Source organism: Symphalangus syndactylus, chromosome 18 (assembly GCF_028878055.3).
Source record: "Symphalangus syndactylus isolate Jambi chromosome 18, NHGRI_mSymSyn1-v2.1_pri, whole genome shotgun sequence".
NCBI classification, from domain to species: domain Eukaryota; kingdom Metazoa; phylum Chordata; class Mammalia; order Primates; family Hylobatidae; genus Symphalangus; species Symphalangus syndactylus.
This window is the reverse complement of record NC_072440.2, coordinates 94,430,045-94,446,529: the sequence shown is the minus strand read 5'-3', so window position 1 is coordinate 94,446,529 and position 16,485 is coordinate 94,430,045. Positions and strand designations below refer to the sequence as shown.

Sequence of the window (16,485 nt, the reverse complement as noted above, 5' to 3'; positions counted from 1 at the left end):
GCAGCCATAAAAAAAGGATGAGTTCATGTCCTTTGTAGGGACATGGATCAAGCTGGAAACCATCATTCTCAGCAAACTATCGCAAGGACAAAAAACCAAACACCACATGTTCTCACTCATAGGTGGGAATTGAACAATGAGAACACTTGGACACAGGAAGGGGAACATCACACACTGGGGCCTGTTGTGGGGTGGGGGGAGGAATAGCATTAGGGGATATACCTAATGTAAATGATGAGTTAATGGGTACAGCACACCAACATGGCACATGTATACATATGTAACAAATCTGCATGTTGTGCACATGTACTCTAGAACTTAAAGTATAATTATATATATATATAAAAGAAGAGGGCCAGGGTCAGATCAAGCTGTGCCCTTTAGGTCAGGTTCAAGGTCTTACGGTTTTATTCTGAGGGCTGTGAAAAATGGATTTGCAGAAGGTGAGTGTCACGAGCCAATTTAAATTTATACAAGATTGCCTGGGAAGGCTGTGAAGAACAGACAGAAGCATAGACTGAAGAGGCACAAGCATGGGAAGCAGAAACCTCGTTTGGAGGTGTGTTGTGTGCAGAAGTGGAACCTAAAGTGAGATTGGACTGGGTTGAAAGATGAATGGAGGTGAGGAAGTGCAGACAATACACATATAGCTTGGTTGTGAAAGGGAGCAGAGAGACAGGATGGGTGTGGGGGCAGGTTTGTGTCTATGTGGAAGGCAGCCTTGGCCGAGGTTAGGGATGTGAGTCCAGCTCGTTGGTAAATTAACACATATATACCTCTGTGTGTAGAGTTATAGCACTTCTAGAAGATTAGACATTTGAATCCTATCTCTGGCTCTATCTCAAAATCTAGGTAACTTTAAGCATATCACTTTGAGTACTTCTAGAAGATTAGATATTTGAATCCTAGCTTTGGTTCTGTCCCCAAATCTGGGTAACTGAGCATATCGCTTGTCCTTCCCTGTTTTTTTTTTTTTTTCTCACTGCCTGGTGATTTTATAATTTTTTAAAAAATGCAATCTTCCTGCAATGTTCTTTAATAGCATTATTTATATGTGTTAATTTGGATTATTTTTTATAAATCGAATTAGCAGAACTATGAATGGGGATGTAGGAATATTTGTGGTGGGATTCTAAGCATTCACTCATTGTTGATCATGGATAAGCTGCTTTCAAATTAGCTCAATGGAGAGACACTAATAATAAAGTCTAGTGGTGAGGAGACAGTAACCCTTCCAATGTAGATGGGATAAGGACTGATGGAGAGCCCTGGGCATGGTTATGAGCTACTTTTTGTGTTTCAGTGGGACTCCTTACCTGGTCTTCTTCATTGCATGAGACGCTTCCTCTGTACGCATGGATATCTGTTAAAAAGATGGTAAGAGAGGTACATCTGGTCTGTTTTCTGAGAACCCATATGTGTTAGGGTTTTCTAGACAAACAGAACCAATAGGATGTGTGTACATGTAGAAAGAGATTTACTATAAGAAATTGGGACCGGGTGCGGTGGCTCACGCCTGTAATCCCAGCACTTTGGGAGGCCGAGGCGGGTGGATCAAGAGGTCAGGAGATCGAGACCATCCTAGCTAACACGGCGAAACCCTGTCTCTATTAAAAATAGAAAAAATTGGCTGGGCATGGTGGCGGGTGCCTGTAGTCCCAGCTACTTGGGAGGCTGAGGCAGGAGAATGGCATGAACCCGGGAGGCGGAGCTTGCAGTGAGCCGAGATCGTGCCACTGCACTCCAGCCTGGGCGACAGAGCAAGACTCCGTCTCAAAAACAAACAAACAAAAGAAATAGGTTCACACAATTATTGAGACTGGCAAGTCCAAAATTTGCGGGATGGGCCAGCAGGCTGGAAACCCGGGAGAGCCAACACTCCACTTCAAGTTTGGAGGCAGTTGCTATACAGCCTAGAAGAGCTGATGTTACAATGAAGTCCAAAGGCAGGCTGCTAGAAAATTCTTTCCTGTTTGAGGGAGGCCAGGCTTTTTGTTCTGTTCAGGCTTTCAGCTGATTTGATGAGGCCCACCAGCATTATAGAGGGCAGTCTGCTTTACTCAAAGTCTACCAATTTATATGCCAGTCTCTTCCAAAATACCCTCACAGAAACACTCAGAATAATGTTTGACCAAATGTCTGGGCACCCTGTGACCCAGCCAAGTTAACACATAAAATTAGCCATCACATCACATTTAACAGAATATACTGTCCTAAACATCAATAATGACCATCACAGATAGCCTGATGGGGCATTAAAGAAGGATAGAGTATCCAGTGATCAATTTCTAGTTGTAGGGAATGAGAGTATAAACAGGGCCATAGAGCCTGGGCGACAGAGCGAGACTCCATGTCAAAAAAACAAACAAACACAAACTAACAAACAAACAGGGCCATAGAACGGAAAGCTATTCCAAAGATCAGTCAAGTCATTTGCTGCCTCTAGACTTTAGGGATGCTGGCTTAAATCCTGACAAATAATTAGTGTATTGAGATAAAAGAATGCCAGCAGACTAAATTTGGGGCTTCAACATGCTTATATATTTTTTACTTTTATTCTGCTGTGGACTAGATTGGCTTTCCTAAGCCCTAATAGACATGCCATGGTGAACCGAAAAGCATTTCCTATGATTTACTTGAGATAAAAATGTAACTGGCCAAAGAGATGGGAGAACTTCATGGTTAAATACTGTTGTTTGTAGATTTGGATTGAGCGGAGATGTTGTAGCAAAGGCATTTCATTATTCTTGTCTTTGAGTTCAAAGACAAAACACTTCTTGGCAGTGTTTTTTTTCGTGGGTTTTTAAGATCTGAGTTTTCTAAGTATGGTACCTTCATGAGGTCACTGATGTAAGACCCCAGTCTTCCTTCCCTTGGTGCTTAGATGTTACAAAGATGAGATTCAGCCCTGAGGCTCAGGCTTGAGCCTCCATGACAGAGCTTGTCTCCTCTGGGATAAAAGGGTAAAAAGAAAGGAAAGTACCATGTATGACAGTGTTCACCTGTGTGTCCCATCCATCCATCCATCCATCCATCCATCCATCCATCCATCCATCCCATTCTTCCACCCACCCATTTAAATGTCCATCCATCCATCCATCCATCCACCCACCCACCCACCCACCCACCCACCTTTGCCACAGTGTAAAAAGGTATCAGGGTCCCCATGCCCTCTCATTTCCTCCTTAAATCACAATTCCTACAAAGTAGGCTCTTTTGAGATGTGAACATAGGAGTCTTGTGAAAGTTTATGCAAAACCTGAGAACTTTGTTTTTTAAGCAGGTTCCCCAGACTTGTTGATGTAGTTAGAAATTGAATGTCAGCATGGTGCATCATTTTGGTGATCAGCACCGAATTTTCTTCTCCCAGCCTCTCTAGACTTAAAGCAGCACACATTGCTTTCTCATGTAATTTTTATTTTATTATTTTTATTATTTTTTCTCTTCTTTTATTATTATTACTGTTTTTACTTTTCCATAAGTTATTTGGGTACAGGTGGTATTTGGTTACATGAGTAAGTTCTTTAGTGGTGATTTGTGAGATTTTGGTGCACATATCACCCAAACAGTATACACTGCACAATATTTGCACTCTTTTAATCCCTCACCCCGCTCCCACTCTTTACCCTGAGACCCCAAGGTCCATTGTGTCATTCTTATGCCTTTGCATCCTCATAGCTTAGCTCCCACATATCAGTGAGAACATACGGTGTTTGATTTGCCATTCCTGAGTTACTTCACTTAGAATAATAGTCTCCAATCTCATTCAGGTCACTTTAAATACTGTTAATTCATTCCTTTTTATGGCTGTGTTGTATTCTATCATATGATCTATCTATCTATCTATCTATCTATCTATCTATCTATCTATCTAGGTATCTATATATATATATCACAGTTTCTTTATCCACTCATTGATTGATGGGCATTTGGGTTGGTTCCATGATTTTGCAATTGTGAATTGTGCTGCTATAAACGTGTGCAAGTATCTTTTTCGAATAACGACTTCTTTTCCTCTGGGTAGATACCCAGTAGTGAGATTGCTGGATCAAATTGTAGTTCTACTTTTAGTTCTTTAAGGAATCTCTGCAGTGTTTTCCATAGTGGTTGTACTAGCTTACATTCCCACCTGCAGTGTAGAAGTGTCCCCTGTTCACTGCATCCTCTCCAACATCTACTGTTTTCTGATTTTTTGATTATGGCCATTCTTGCAGGAGTAAAGTGGTATCACATTGTGGTTTTGATTTGCATTTCCCTGATCATTAGCGATGTTGAGCATTTTTTCATATGTTTGTTGGCCATTTGTATATCTTCTTTTGAGAAGTGTCTCTTTATGTCCTTAGCCCACTTTTTGATGGGATTTTTTGTTTGTTTTTTTTTTACTGATATGTTTGAGTTCGTTTTTGTCATAGATTCTGGATATTAGTCCTTTGTCAGATATATAAATTGTGAAGATTTTCTCCCACTCTGTGGGTTGTCTGTTTACTCTGCTGACTGTTCCTTTTGCCATGTGAAAGCTATTTAGTTTAATTAGGTCCCAGCTATTTATCTTTGTTTTTATTGCATTTGCTTTTGGGTTCTTGGTCATGAAATCCTTGCCTAAGCCAATATCTAGAAGGGTTTTTCCAATGTTATCTTCTAGAATTTTTGTTATTGTTCCAATGCTATCTTCTAGAATTTTTATAATTTCAGGTCTTAGGTTTAAGTCCTTAATCCATCTTATTGATTTTTGTATAAAGTGAGAGATGAGGATCCAATTTCATTCTCCTACAGGTGGCTAGCCAATTATCCCAACACCATTTATTGAAAAGGGTGTTCTTTCCCCACTTTATGTTTTTGTTTGCTTTGATAAAGATGAGTTGGCTGTAAGTATTTGGGTTTATTTCTGGGTTCTCTATTCTGTTCCATTCGTCTGTGTGCCTGTTTTTATACCAGTACCAAGCTGTTTTGGTGACTAGGGCCTTATAGTATAGTTTGAAATCAGGTAGTGTGATGCCTCCAGATTTGTTTTTTTTGCTTAGTCTTGCTTTGGTTATATGGGCTCTTTTTTGGTTCCATATGAATTTTAGAATTGTTTTTTCTAATTCTGTGAAGAATGATGATGGTATTTTGATGGGGATTGCATTGAATATGTAGATTGCCTTTGGCAGTATGGTCATTTTCACAATATTGATTCTACCCATCCATGAGCATGGGATGTGTTTCCATTTGTTTGTCTCATCTATGATTCCTTTCAGCAGTGTTTTGTAGTTTTCCTTGTAGAAGTCTTTTGACTCCTTTGTTAGGTATATTCCTAAGTATTTTATTTTTTTTGCAGCTATTGTAAAAGGGGTTGAGTTCTTGATTTGCTCTCCACTTGGTCGCTGTTGGTGTATAGAAGAGCTACTGATTTGTGTACGTTAGTCTTGTATCTGGAAACTTTGCTGAATTCTTTTATCAGCTCTAGGAGCTTTCTGGAGGAGTCCTCAGAGTTTTCAAGGTAAACAATCATATCACCAGCAAACAGTGACAGTTTGACTTTCTTCTTACCAATTTGGATGCCCTTTATTTCTTTGTCTTGTCTGATTGCTCTGGCTGGGACTTCCAGTACCATGTTGAAGAGGAGTGGTGAGAGTGGGCATCCTTGTCTTGTTCCCGTTCTCAGAGAGAATGCTTTCAACTGTTCCCCATTCAGTGTTATGTTGGCTGTGGGTTTGTCATAGATGGCTTTTTTTACATTAAGGTATGTCCCTTGTATGCCGATTTTGTGAGAGTTTTAATTATAAACGATGCTGGATTTTGTCTAATGCTTTTTCTGCATCTATTGAAATGATCATGTGATTTTTGTTTTTTAATTTTGTTTGTGTGGTGTATCTCATTTATGGACTTGTGTATGTTAAACCATCCCGGCATCCCTGGTATGAAACCCAGTTGATCATGGTGGATTATCTTTTTGATATGTTGTTGGATTCAGTTAGCTAGTATTTTGTTAAGGATTTTAACATCCATGTTAATCAAGGATTATCAGTCTGTAGTTTTCTTTTTTGGTTATATCCTTTCCTGGTTTTGATATTAGGGTGATCCTTGCTTCGTAGAATGAATTAAGGAGGATTCCTTCTTTCTCTATCTTGTGGAATAGTGTCAAAAGGATTGGTACCAGTTCTTCTTTGAATGTCTGGTAGAATTCTGCTGTGAATCCATCTGGTCCTGGATTTTTTTTTTTTTGGCAATTAAAAAATTACCATTTCAATCTCACTGCTTGTTATTGGTCTGTTCAGGGTAGCTAATTCTTCCTGATTTAAGCTAGGAGGGCTGTATTTTTCCATGAATTTATCCATCTCTTCTATGTTTTCTAGTTTATGTGCATAAAGGTATTCATAGTAGCCCTGAATGATCTTTTGTATTTCAGTGGTGTCAGTTGTAATATCTCCTGTTTCATTTCTTAGTGAGGTTATTTGGATTTTCTGTCTTCTTTTCTAGGTTAATCTTGCTAATGCTCTATCAATTTTATTTATCTTTTCAAAGAACCAGCTTTTTGTTTCATTTATCTTTTGTACTTTTTGTTTGTTTGTTTCAATTTCATTTAGTTCTACTCTGATCTTGGTTATTTCCTTTCTTCTGCTGGGGTTGGGTTTGGTTTGTTCTAGATTCTCTAGTTCTTTGAGGTGTGACTTTAGATTGTCTGTTTGTGCTCTTTCAGACTTTTTGAGGTAGGCATTTAGGGCTATGAACTTTCCTCTTAGCATTGCCTTTGCTGTATCCCAGAGGTTTTGATAGTTTGTGTCATCATTGTCATTCAGTTCGAAGAATTTTTAAATTGCCATCTTGATTTCATTTTTGACCCAATGCTCATTTAGGAGCAGGTTATTCAATTTCCATGTATTTGCATGGTTTTGAAGTTTCCTTTTGGAGTTGATTTCCAGTTTAATTCCACTGTGGTCTGAGAGAGTGCTTCATATAATTTCAATTTTCTTAAACTTATTGAGGCTCATTTTATGGCCTATCATATGGTCTATCTTGGAGAAAGTTCCATGCGTTGAATAGAATGTGTATTCTGTGGTTGTTGGATGAAATGTTCTGTGTATATCTGTTAAGTCCATTTGTTCCAAGGTATAGTTTAAATCCATTGTTTCTTTGTTGACTTTCTGTCTTGATGACCTGTCTAGTGTTGTCAGTAGAGTATTGAAGTCCCCTGATATTGTTGCTGTCTATCTCACTTCTTAGGTCTGTTAGTAATTGTTTTATAAATTTGGGAGCTTCAGTGTTAGGTGCCTATATGTTTAGGATCGTGATATTTTCCTGTTGGGCAAGGCCTTTTACCATTATATAATGTCCCTCTTTGTCTCTTTTAACCACTGTTACTTTAAAGTTTGTTTTGTCTGATATAAGAATAGCTACCCCTGCTCACTTTTGTTGTCCATTTGCATGAAATGTCTTTTTCCACCCCTTTAAGTTTCTGTGATTCCTTATGTGTTAGGTGAGTCTCCTGAAAGCAGCAGATAGTTGGTGAATTCTTATTCAGTCTGCAGTTCTGTATCTTTTAAGAGGAGCATTAGGTCATTTACATTCAATATTAGTATTGAAATGTGAGGTACCATTGCATTCGTAGTGCTCTTTGTTGCCTGTGTAGTTTGTTTTTTTGTTTGTTTTTGCTTTTTAACTTGTATTTTTGTTTTATAGTTCCTGTGTGATTTTTGCTTTAAAGAGGTTCTGTTTTGATGTGTTTCCAGGATTTGTTTCAAGATTTAGAGCTCCTTTTAGCAGTTCTTGTAGTGGTGGCTTGGTAATGGCGAATTCTCTCAGCATTTGTTTGTCTGAAAAAGACTATCTTTTCTTCATATATGCTTAGTTCTGCTGGATAAAAAATTCTTGGCTGATAATTGTTTTGTTTGAGGAGACTGAAGATACGGCCCTAGTCTCTTCTAGCTTGTAGGGTTTCTGCTGAGAAATCTACTGTTAATCTGATAGATTTTCCTTTATAGGTTACCTGGTGCTTCTGTCTCACAGCTCTTAAAGTTATTTCCTTTGGGTAACCTGATGACAATGTGCCTAGGTGAAGATCTTTTTAGGATGAATTTCCCAGGTGTTCTTTGTGCTTCTTGGATTTGGATGTCTAGGTCTCTAGCACAGCCGGGAAAGTTTTCCTCTATTGTTCCCCCAAATATGTTTTCCAAGCTTTTAGAATTCTCTTCTTCCTCAGAAACATTGATTATTCTTAGATTTGGTCATGTAACATAATCCCATACTTCTTAGGGGCTTTGTTAATATTTTCTTATTCTTTTTTCTTTGTCTTTGTTGGATTGGGTTAATTCGAAGACCTTGTCTTCGAGCTCTGAATTTCTTTCTTCTGCTTGTTCATTTCTATTGCTGAGACTTTCCTGAGCATTTCACATTTCTAAAAGTGGGTCTGAAGTTTCCTGAAATTTTTATTGTTTTTTTTTAAGCTATCTATTTCCTTGAATATTTCTTCCTTCATTTCTTGTATCGTTTTTTGGATCTCCTTGATTTGGGCTTCACCTTTCTCTGGTCCCTCCCTGTTTAGCTTAATAACTAACCTCCCAAATTCTTTTTCAGGTAAATCAGGGATTTTGTCTTGGTTTGGATCCATTGCTGGTGAACTAGTGTGATTTTTTTGGGGGGTGTTGAAGAGCCTTGTTTTGTCGTAGTACCAGAGTTGATTTTCTGGTTCCTTCTCATTTGGGTAGGCTCTGTCAGAGGGAAGGTCTAGGGCTGAAGGCTGTTGTTCAGATTCTTTTGTCCCACAGGGTGTTCCCTTGATGTAGTACTCTCCCCCTTTTCCTATGAATGTGGCCTCCTGTGAGCCGAACTGCAGTGATTGTTGTCTCTTTTCTGGGTCTAGCCACCCAGCGAGTTTGCCCGGCTCTGGGCTGGTCCTAGGGGTTGCCTGCACAGAGTTCTGTGATGTGAACTGTCTATGGGTCTCTCAGCCGTGGATACCAGTGCCTGTTGCAGTGGAGGTAGTGGAGAGTGCAATGGACTCCATGAGGATCCTCAGCTTTGGTGGTTTAATGCTGTATTTTTTTACTGGTTGGCCCCCTGCCAGGAGGTGTCACTTTCAGCTCTGTTAGTATGGGGAGGAACCAGCAGTGGGTAGGGCCCTAGAACTCTCAAGATTATATGCCCGTTGTCTTCCATTACCAAGGTGGATAGGGAAGGACCATCATGTGGGGGTGGGGCCAGGCACATGTGTCTGAGCTCAGACTCTCCTTGGGTGGGTCTTGCTGTGGCTGCCGTGGGGGATGGAGGTGAGATTCCCAGGTCACTGGAGTTGTGTACCTAGGAGGGTTATGGCTGCCTCTGCTGAGTCATGCAGGGTTTCAGTTAAGTGGGGGAAAGCTGGCAGTCACTGGCCTCACCTGGTTACCACTCAAATCAAAGGACAGGTCCCACTACTACCATGTCCGCTCCTACAGCCCGGAGTCAGTTTTCAGGTGGAGAGTGAGAGGGTCTTGAAAACTTGCCTGAGGCTATCCGCCTCCCAGCTGAGAAAGAAAGGGCTTTAGTTCTTCCTGGCCTGTGAAGTCTGCATGCCGGATTAGGATTCGCACCCTCTCCTGAGTTCTGGCCAGGGGGCTTCTCGCCCCGTTCAAATTGTTACAAAATTTGCCTAGAGAATTCCTTCTCCTTATTGAATTTTACCCCCTGCACCTCTGGCCACCCTCGTGATGGATCCCTGTGGTGCCAGGCAGTAATGGGCTGCTTGGGGACCCAGTGAGCTCCCAGGGCTTTTCTGCTGCTTCCTCTGTATTTCGCTTGGCTCTCTAACTTGACTCAGCTCCAGGTAAAGTTGGAAACTTCTCCCGCAAGCAGACCTTCAGCTTCTCCACTGGGGGTGTGTGTTTTGGGGAGGAGGGTCTACCTTTCCCACTTCCGCAATTGGGGCACTCACAGTATTTGCGGGTCTCCCTGGTCCTGCAGGAGCAGTCTGCTTCCTTCAGAGGGTCTGTGGTCCTCTCAGTATTGCTGGTTTGTCCTTGCAGTCAATCTGAAGCTAAAATTCACAGTGCGAGCCTCCGCATGCTGCTCTGTATGGAGCTGCAATCTAGTCCTGCCTCCCCTCTGTCATGATCCCAGGAGCCAGTTTTATATATATATATATATATATATATATATGGGGGTTTGAAGTAAAGAGCACAGGATGGACAGTTTAAAGTGGCCCTGAATTCCAGTAGATTTGCTTTTAGTTGCTTTTTACCAGTCATCCCTATAACCCACATCAATGGAGTTAAGAATACATAAGCAAGCCCTGTTTTACAGTCCTTCATTTATGTTATGTGAACAACTCAGAAACAATTTCCATGCAGACATCATTAGACACTAGGATTAGGTTTCAGACTGCCCCACCAAGTTAGATATAAGCCCTAATGAGTGCAAATTGATATGTTTTTGAGTACCAGGACCCGAGCACTATATGATGTAGAAGGGAGGAGATGAGTTTTCTCTCCTAGGAAGGGGGCCACACACTTGCACCACACACCCATCCATACAAACACACACCCTAGAGGAGACAGTGCTCACTAATGTGGACTGCTTAGCTAATTTGATGTAAGTAGACAAACCACAAAAGAGCATATTATATTTTTTTTATGTAACAGACAATAACAGTCCTCCACAAACCCCGTTCATGCCATTCTACTGTGACCTTCTTCAGATACCAACAAATAGATTGGGTGTGGAACTATTTCAAATTTCCCTTGTTAAACTGACTTCAGTAGGAAACTCACAGAAACTTTGATTGTGAACATCAGGTAAAGAAAGCCACGTTTTACTCCAGATTGCCTGGGATTTGTTTTTCCCAAGTGTGCATTTGTATTTGCTGTGGAGTGAGAACTTTCCGCATGGCAGAAGGAAAGCCTGCACCTGTTCAGAGATGGCGCCTACAGCCATCTCCTGAGGCTTGGCCCTGAGCCAGCTAACGTCACTGCTGGGCTTGCTGGAGGGTGTGGGTGTTCTTCCAAGGACCTCCTTTTCTTCCTCAGCTCAATTCTACCTTGTTCTTTCTTGTATGGAGAACTTGGAAACTCAGAGAGCTGGGTGTATTTAGAAAATGGGCTGGAGAAAGGATAGGTGTGAGAATTCATTTTAAAAAGTCAAATTTAAAACTTTTTTGACTTGCATTGCCTGGGGATCTCATTATTTTATATTTTTTTTTTATTGATGAAGTGTAGGATTAGTTATAATTGAAAGTTCTGGGCAAAGCATTTAAAAAATCCTCCCAGGATGGTTTCCAGGGACTGGATACGGATGTTTGTGAAGCATAAACACATTTTTACTACCTTCCAAAGAATGGTCTAGATGCTATATAAACCATCATATTTATTATATCTTTTAAAAAGTTAAGTAAAACTTTTCTTTAACCTCATGAAATAAATAGTCACTCTGGCAACATACTACAGCAATAGACACTTGGCCCTCTGAGAGTTTTGCTGTAAATATGCTGAAGATTTATATAGCTTGGCAAAAACCACTCTCTTTTCTTCTAGCAGCAATAAACACTTTTCTAAAATCTTTTGGAAGTGCTACAACATGTCAGGTGCTCAGATGGGGTATAGAAAAACAACAGCTTAGTCAGACATTGACATCACCATGTCTTGGAGTCCCTAGGACAGCCAATATGGTGAGAAGGTACCTCCCAAGCAGCCCTCTCCACAACATTTTGAGCAGGAAAACCCCCGTTTTTTCCTTTAAGTGGAATGTTCATTTAGTAAACTTTCACTGAACATCTCCCACGTGTTTACTGTGTAGCAGGCACTGATGCCACCATATGTCAGTGATATTGCCAAGAAATGCCGTTCTGCAGGCACAAAGGTGAAGTGCTTGTGTAGCATGAGGTGCGTGTGTATGGGAAGGAAGGGAGTACATTGAGAGAAAGTTTCCTGGAAGAGGCGACATTTGGACTGATTTCTTGAAGAAGAACTGGAGTTAACTGGAAAAGAAGGGAAAAGGATACTCCAATCAGAGGGAACAGCTTCGGCGAGGTTTGGAAGGGAGAGTGTGTGGTGCAGCTGGGGGTGGTAAATAATTTGATGGAGTAAGGCAGAGGTATGAGGTATATTGGTGGATGCTGAGGCCAAACAGACAAGATAGAGTTTAGACTCCATCCTGAAGATGCTAGGAAGCTATTGAAGATTTACATACAGTATTGGCGTATTCTGACCTATATTTTTATTTCTTTTATTTGTTTATTTTTATTTTTTAGCAATGGGCTCACTCTGTTGCCTAGTGGAGTGCAGTGGCACAATCATAGTTCACTACAGCCTTCAACTCCTGGGCTCAGACAATCCTCCCACCTCAGCCTCTTGAATAGCTGGGACTATAGGCTCGTACCACCACATCTGACTCATTTTTTATTTTTATTTTTTGTAGAAATGGGATCTTGCTATGTTGCCCAGGCTGGTCTTGAACTCCTGGACTCAAGCAATGATTCTTCTGCTTCAGCCCCCCTAAAGTGCTGGGATTACAGGTGTGACCCATTGTGCCTGGCCTGTGATTTGTAATTTAGAAAAGTCCCTCTAGCCATCCGTGGAGGGGCAAAGGGCATTACAAGTAGAAGCAAGATGATGTCACTGGCTTGTGTACTGGTGTGACTTTGGGGGCATTGGAGAGGGGCCTCTGTCACCCAGATAGTTAATTGGTTTTGTTCCTTGATGGATGAAATTCCTTAGACTTTTTTTTTTTGGAATCGAGAATTCTGGGAAGATTGAGTTGAATTTTTGGCCACATGTCTGTTTCATCTTCCTGAGGTCCCCCTAATTCCCTTTGGGTAATTATACTGCACTGTTGAATATTGACTTTGTAAGTAACTGTTAAGATCTCCCGAGAGGTTCCTTCTGCCAGCTTCTTCTCCCTGCCCCAGTATAGCCATTGGGTGGACAGGTGGTATAGGCTCAGCCTGTCTGACACTGTCAGTTGAGTGACTTGAGAATGGAAGAGACCACTAGAGTGAGTTCTTTCCTGTGGTGGCTCTCTGAAGAGATCTCTTCCTCTATAAATTATTCCTATAGTTTCTTTTTTTCATTTTTTCAACTTTTATTTCAGATTCAGGGAGTATGTGTGCAGGTTTGTTTACATGGGTATATTGCTCGATGCTGAGGTTTGGGGTATGATGGAACCAGTCACCCAGGTAGTGAGCATAATACCAAATAGGTAGTTTTTCAACCCTTGCCCCCCTTGCTACCTCCCCCATCAGTAGTCCACATTGTTTATTGTTCCCATTTTTATGTCCATGTTTACCCAATATTTAGCTCCCACTCACATAAGTGAGAACATGTGGTATTTGATTTTCTATTTCTGTGTTAATTCTCTTAGGATAATGACCTTTTTCTGCATTCATGTTGCTGCAAAGGACATGATTTTGTTCTAATTTACAGTTGTGTAATATTCCATGGTGTATATGTAGCACATTTCCTTTATCCAATCCACTGTTGATAGGCAACTAGGTTGATTCCATGTCTTTGCTATTGTGATTAGACCATGAAGAACATACAAATGCATGTGTCTTTATGGTAGAGTGATTTATTTTCTTTGGGTATACCAGTAATGAGATTGCTGAGTTGAATGGTAGTTCTGTTTTAAGTTCTTTGAGAAATCTCCAGTCTGCTTTCCACAATGGCTGAACTAACTTAAATTCCCAGCAACAGTGTGTAAGTGTTCTCTTTACTCAGCAACCTTGCCAGCATTTCTCTGATCATCAGTGATGATGAGCATTTTTTCATATGTTTGTTGGCCACTTGTTTGTCTTCTTGTGAGAAGTGTCTGTTAATGGGGTTATTTGTTCTTTGTTGTTGATTTAAATTCCTTATAGATTCTGGATGTTAATCTTTTGTCAGATGTCTAGTTTGCAATTTTTTTCTCCCATTCTATAGGCTGTCTGTTTACTCTTTGATAGTTTATTTTACTGTGAAGAATCTCCTTAATTAGGTCCCACTAGTCAATTATTTTTGTTAAAATTACTTTTGAGGACTTAGCCACAAATTCTTTGCCAAGGCTGATGTTGAGAAAGGTATTTCCATTAATAAATGACTTTTAGAAAGAAAACCCAGGTTTTCTTCTAGGATTTTTATAGTTTGAGGTCTTACATTTAAGACTTTAATCCATCTTGAGTTAATTTTTGTACATGGTTATAAGTAGGGGTTCAAATTTGTTCTTCTGCATATGGTTAGCCAGTTATGTCAGCACCATTTATTGATTGGGGAGTCCTTTCCCCATCGCTTATTTTTGTTGACTTTGTTGAAGATCAGATGGTTGTGGGTATGTGGCTTCAATTCTGGGTTCTCTGTTCTCTTCCATTGGTCCATGTGTCTGTTTTTATACCAGTACCATGCTGTTTTAGTTACTGTAGCCTTGTAGTATAGCTTAAAGTCAGTAATGTGATGCCTCTAGATTTTTTTTTCTTTTTTGCTTAAGATTGCTTTGGCTATTCAGGCTCTTTTTTTGGTTCCATACGAATTTTAAAGTAGTTTTGTCTAATTCTTTAAAAATGACATTAATAGTTTGATAGAAATAGCATTGAATCTATCTGTAGATTGCTTTGAGTTGTATGACCATTTTAATGATATTGATTATTCCTGTAATTTCAACTTGCAGGTTTCTCAGAAGGTCCCTGACTCCTGCCTGTTTCCAGGTGTGGCTTTTCAGGCTTCTCTTTGGTTCTAGGAGCTTCACATAGCCATCTGAAAAAATTGCATTTGTTTGAGTTAGCTGCAACCAGTTGCTGCTGCTTGTGTCCAAAGAACCCTAATAGATGTAGGAAACTTCCAGAGGTCTTACTTCACACCAGAGTTTAAAGACTAATCTCCTAGCCTTTCCTACTGGTTTGAAAGGGGCACAAGGAGAGAACGCACGGACATTATTTTCAGAGAGGGAGCAAGGGATGATCTCAAAGGAGCAGAGGAAACTAAATCCCTGCAGACCAACTTTGCTGGCATCCCAGTATTGCTGCAGGCTGGTCTTGCTCCAAGGTCTACCTAGAGTGGGTCAAATTAGCATCAAATAGGTGGCAGCATTTCCTGTGTACTTTCAATTCCAGTTCTTTCTCAGACAGCACTCAGGGCTCTGGCAATAGTTAGTGATAAAAATAACAATAGACTGGGTGCGGTGGCTCAGGCCTGTAATCCCAGCACTTTGGGAGTCTGAGGCCGGTGGATCACAAGGTCAAGAGATCGAGACCATCCTGGCCAACACAGTGAAACTCCGTCACTACTAAAAATACAAGAATTAGCTGGGCGTGATGGAGCACGCCTGTAGTCCCAGTTACTCTGGAGGCTGAGGTAGGAGCATGGCGTGAACCCGGGAGGTGGAGGTTTCAGTGAGCCGAGATCGCACCACTGCACTCCAGCCTGGCGACAGAGTGAGACTCTGTCTCAAAAAAAACAAAAGACAAAACAAAACAAAAAAACCACAATAGTAAATATTGATATAGCACTTATATAATGTGCCAGACACTGTTATAAATGTGATCCACATATTAATCCATTTGTTTCTTATAATCAAATTTTGATGTAGGTACTATTATCTTATTATATTATTGTTATATTACATCTATCTATCTTTTGCTGTCAATCATCTATCTATCATCTGTTTATCAACAGATGAAGAAACCTCAAGGAACAATTTTCATAATTTAGCTACATTATACAAACAGAAAGTGGTAGTTACAGAATCTGTGCTCTTACTCCTGGATTCAAATCTTAGCTCCACTTGTTTTCAGCTGGGCAAGTTATTTAACTCCTGTGGCCTCAGTATCCTCATTTGCAGAATGGGAGTAATAATAGTATTTATTTATCTAGTATTAAGTAGCATAAAGTAAAATGCTTCAAATAGTGCCTGGCACAAAGTAAGCACTACATAAAGGTTTTCCAGAAAAGTTATTTTGTAATGGACACTATAAAGAAGACTGAACATACATACTTTATAGAGATAAGCACATAACAAACTGTGACTCTTCTATTTATCCCTGTGCTTTATAGATGTTTTGTAGCTCTTCACAGAAAGGGCATGAGGTGATATAAGTAATTGGTATTGTTTATACACTCATTTAGGGAGATAAAGCCAAAATACAGTTGAATTTAAGGACATGAGCCTGCTGTGTCAAGACAGACAACAACCACCCCCTACAGATGCAAAGAGTACGATGTGCCTCCCCAATATGGGGCTCACTGGAGAGCGGGCGTGGTCTCTGGGGTTGCTACCTCTGCTTTCCATTTAACTATTTGAAACCTCAATTTCCTCATTCATAAGTGGGGAATCATCTTAATGCCTGGTTTTATGCGTTGATCTTGGGATTAAAAAAGATCGTTTGCTTATTCATTACTTTTGGCTGGGCATTAAGGATGCAAAAATTAAGAAAAAATAGGCCTATCTTTGCAGAGCTCACAGTGCAGTGTGGAGACAATGAGTAAATTGTTCTACTGCATTTCAGCAAGTTAAGTACTCTGATGGAGGCAGGTACTGGTGGGTGGGATGCAGTGGAAGGGAGCCTGGTTT

At 40.4% G+C, this 16,485-nt stretch overlaps 1 protein-coding gene across 3 annotated transcripts in view; it reads left to right on the top strand.

Moving 5' to 3' along the window:
• KCNS3 (potassium voltage-gated channel modifier subfamily S member 3) overlaps positions 1-16,485 on the top strand; it is a 56,132-nt gene that overhangs the window by 6,045 nt on the left and 33,602 nt on the right. The window lies entirely within an intron of this gene.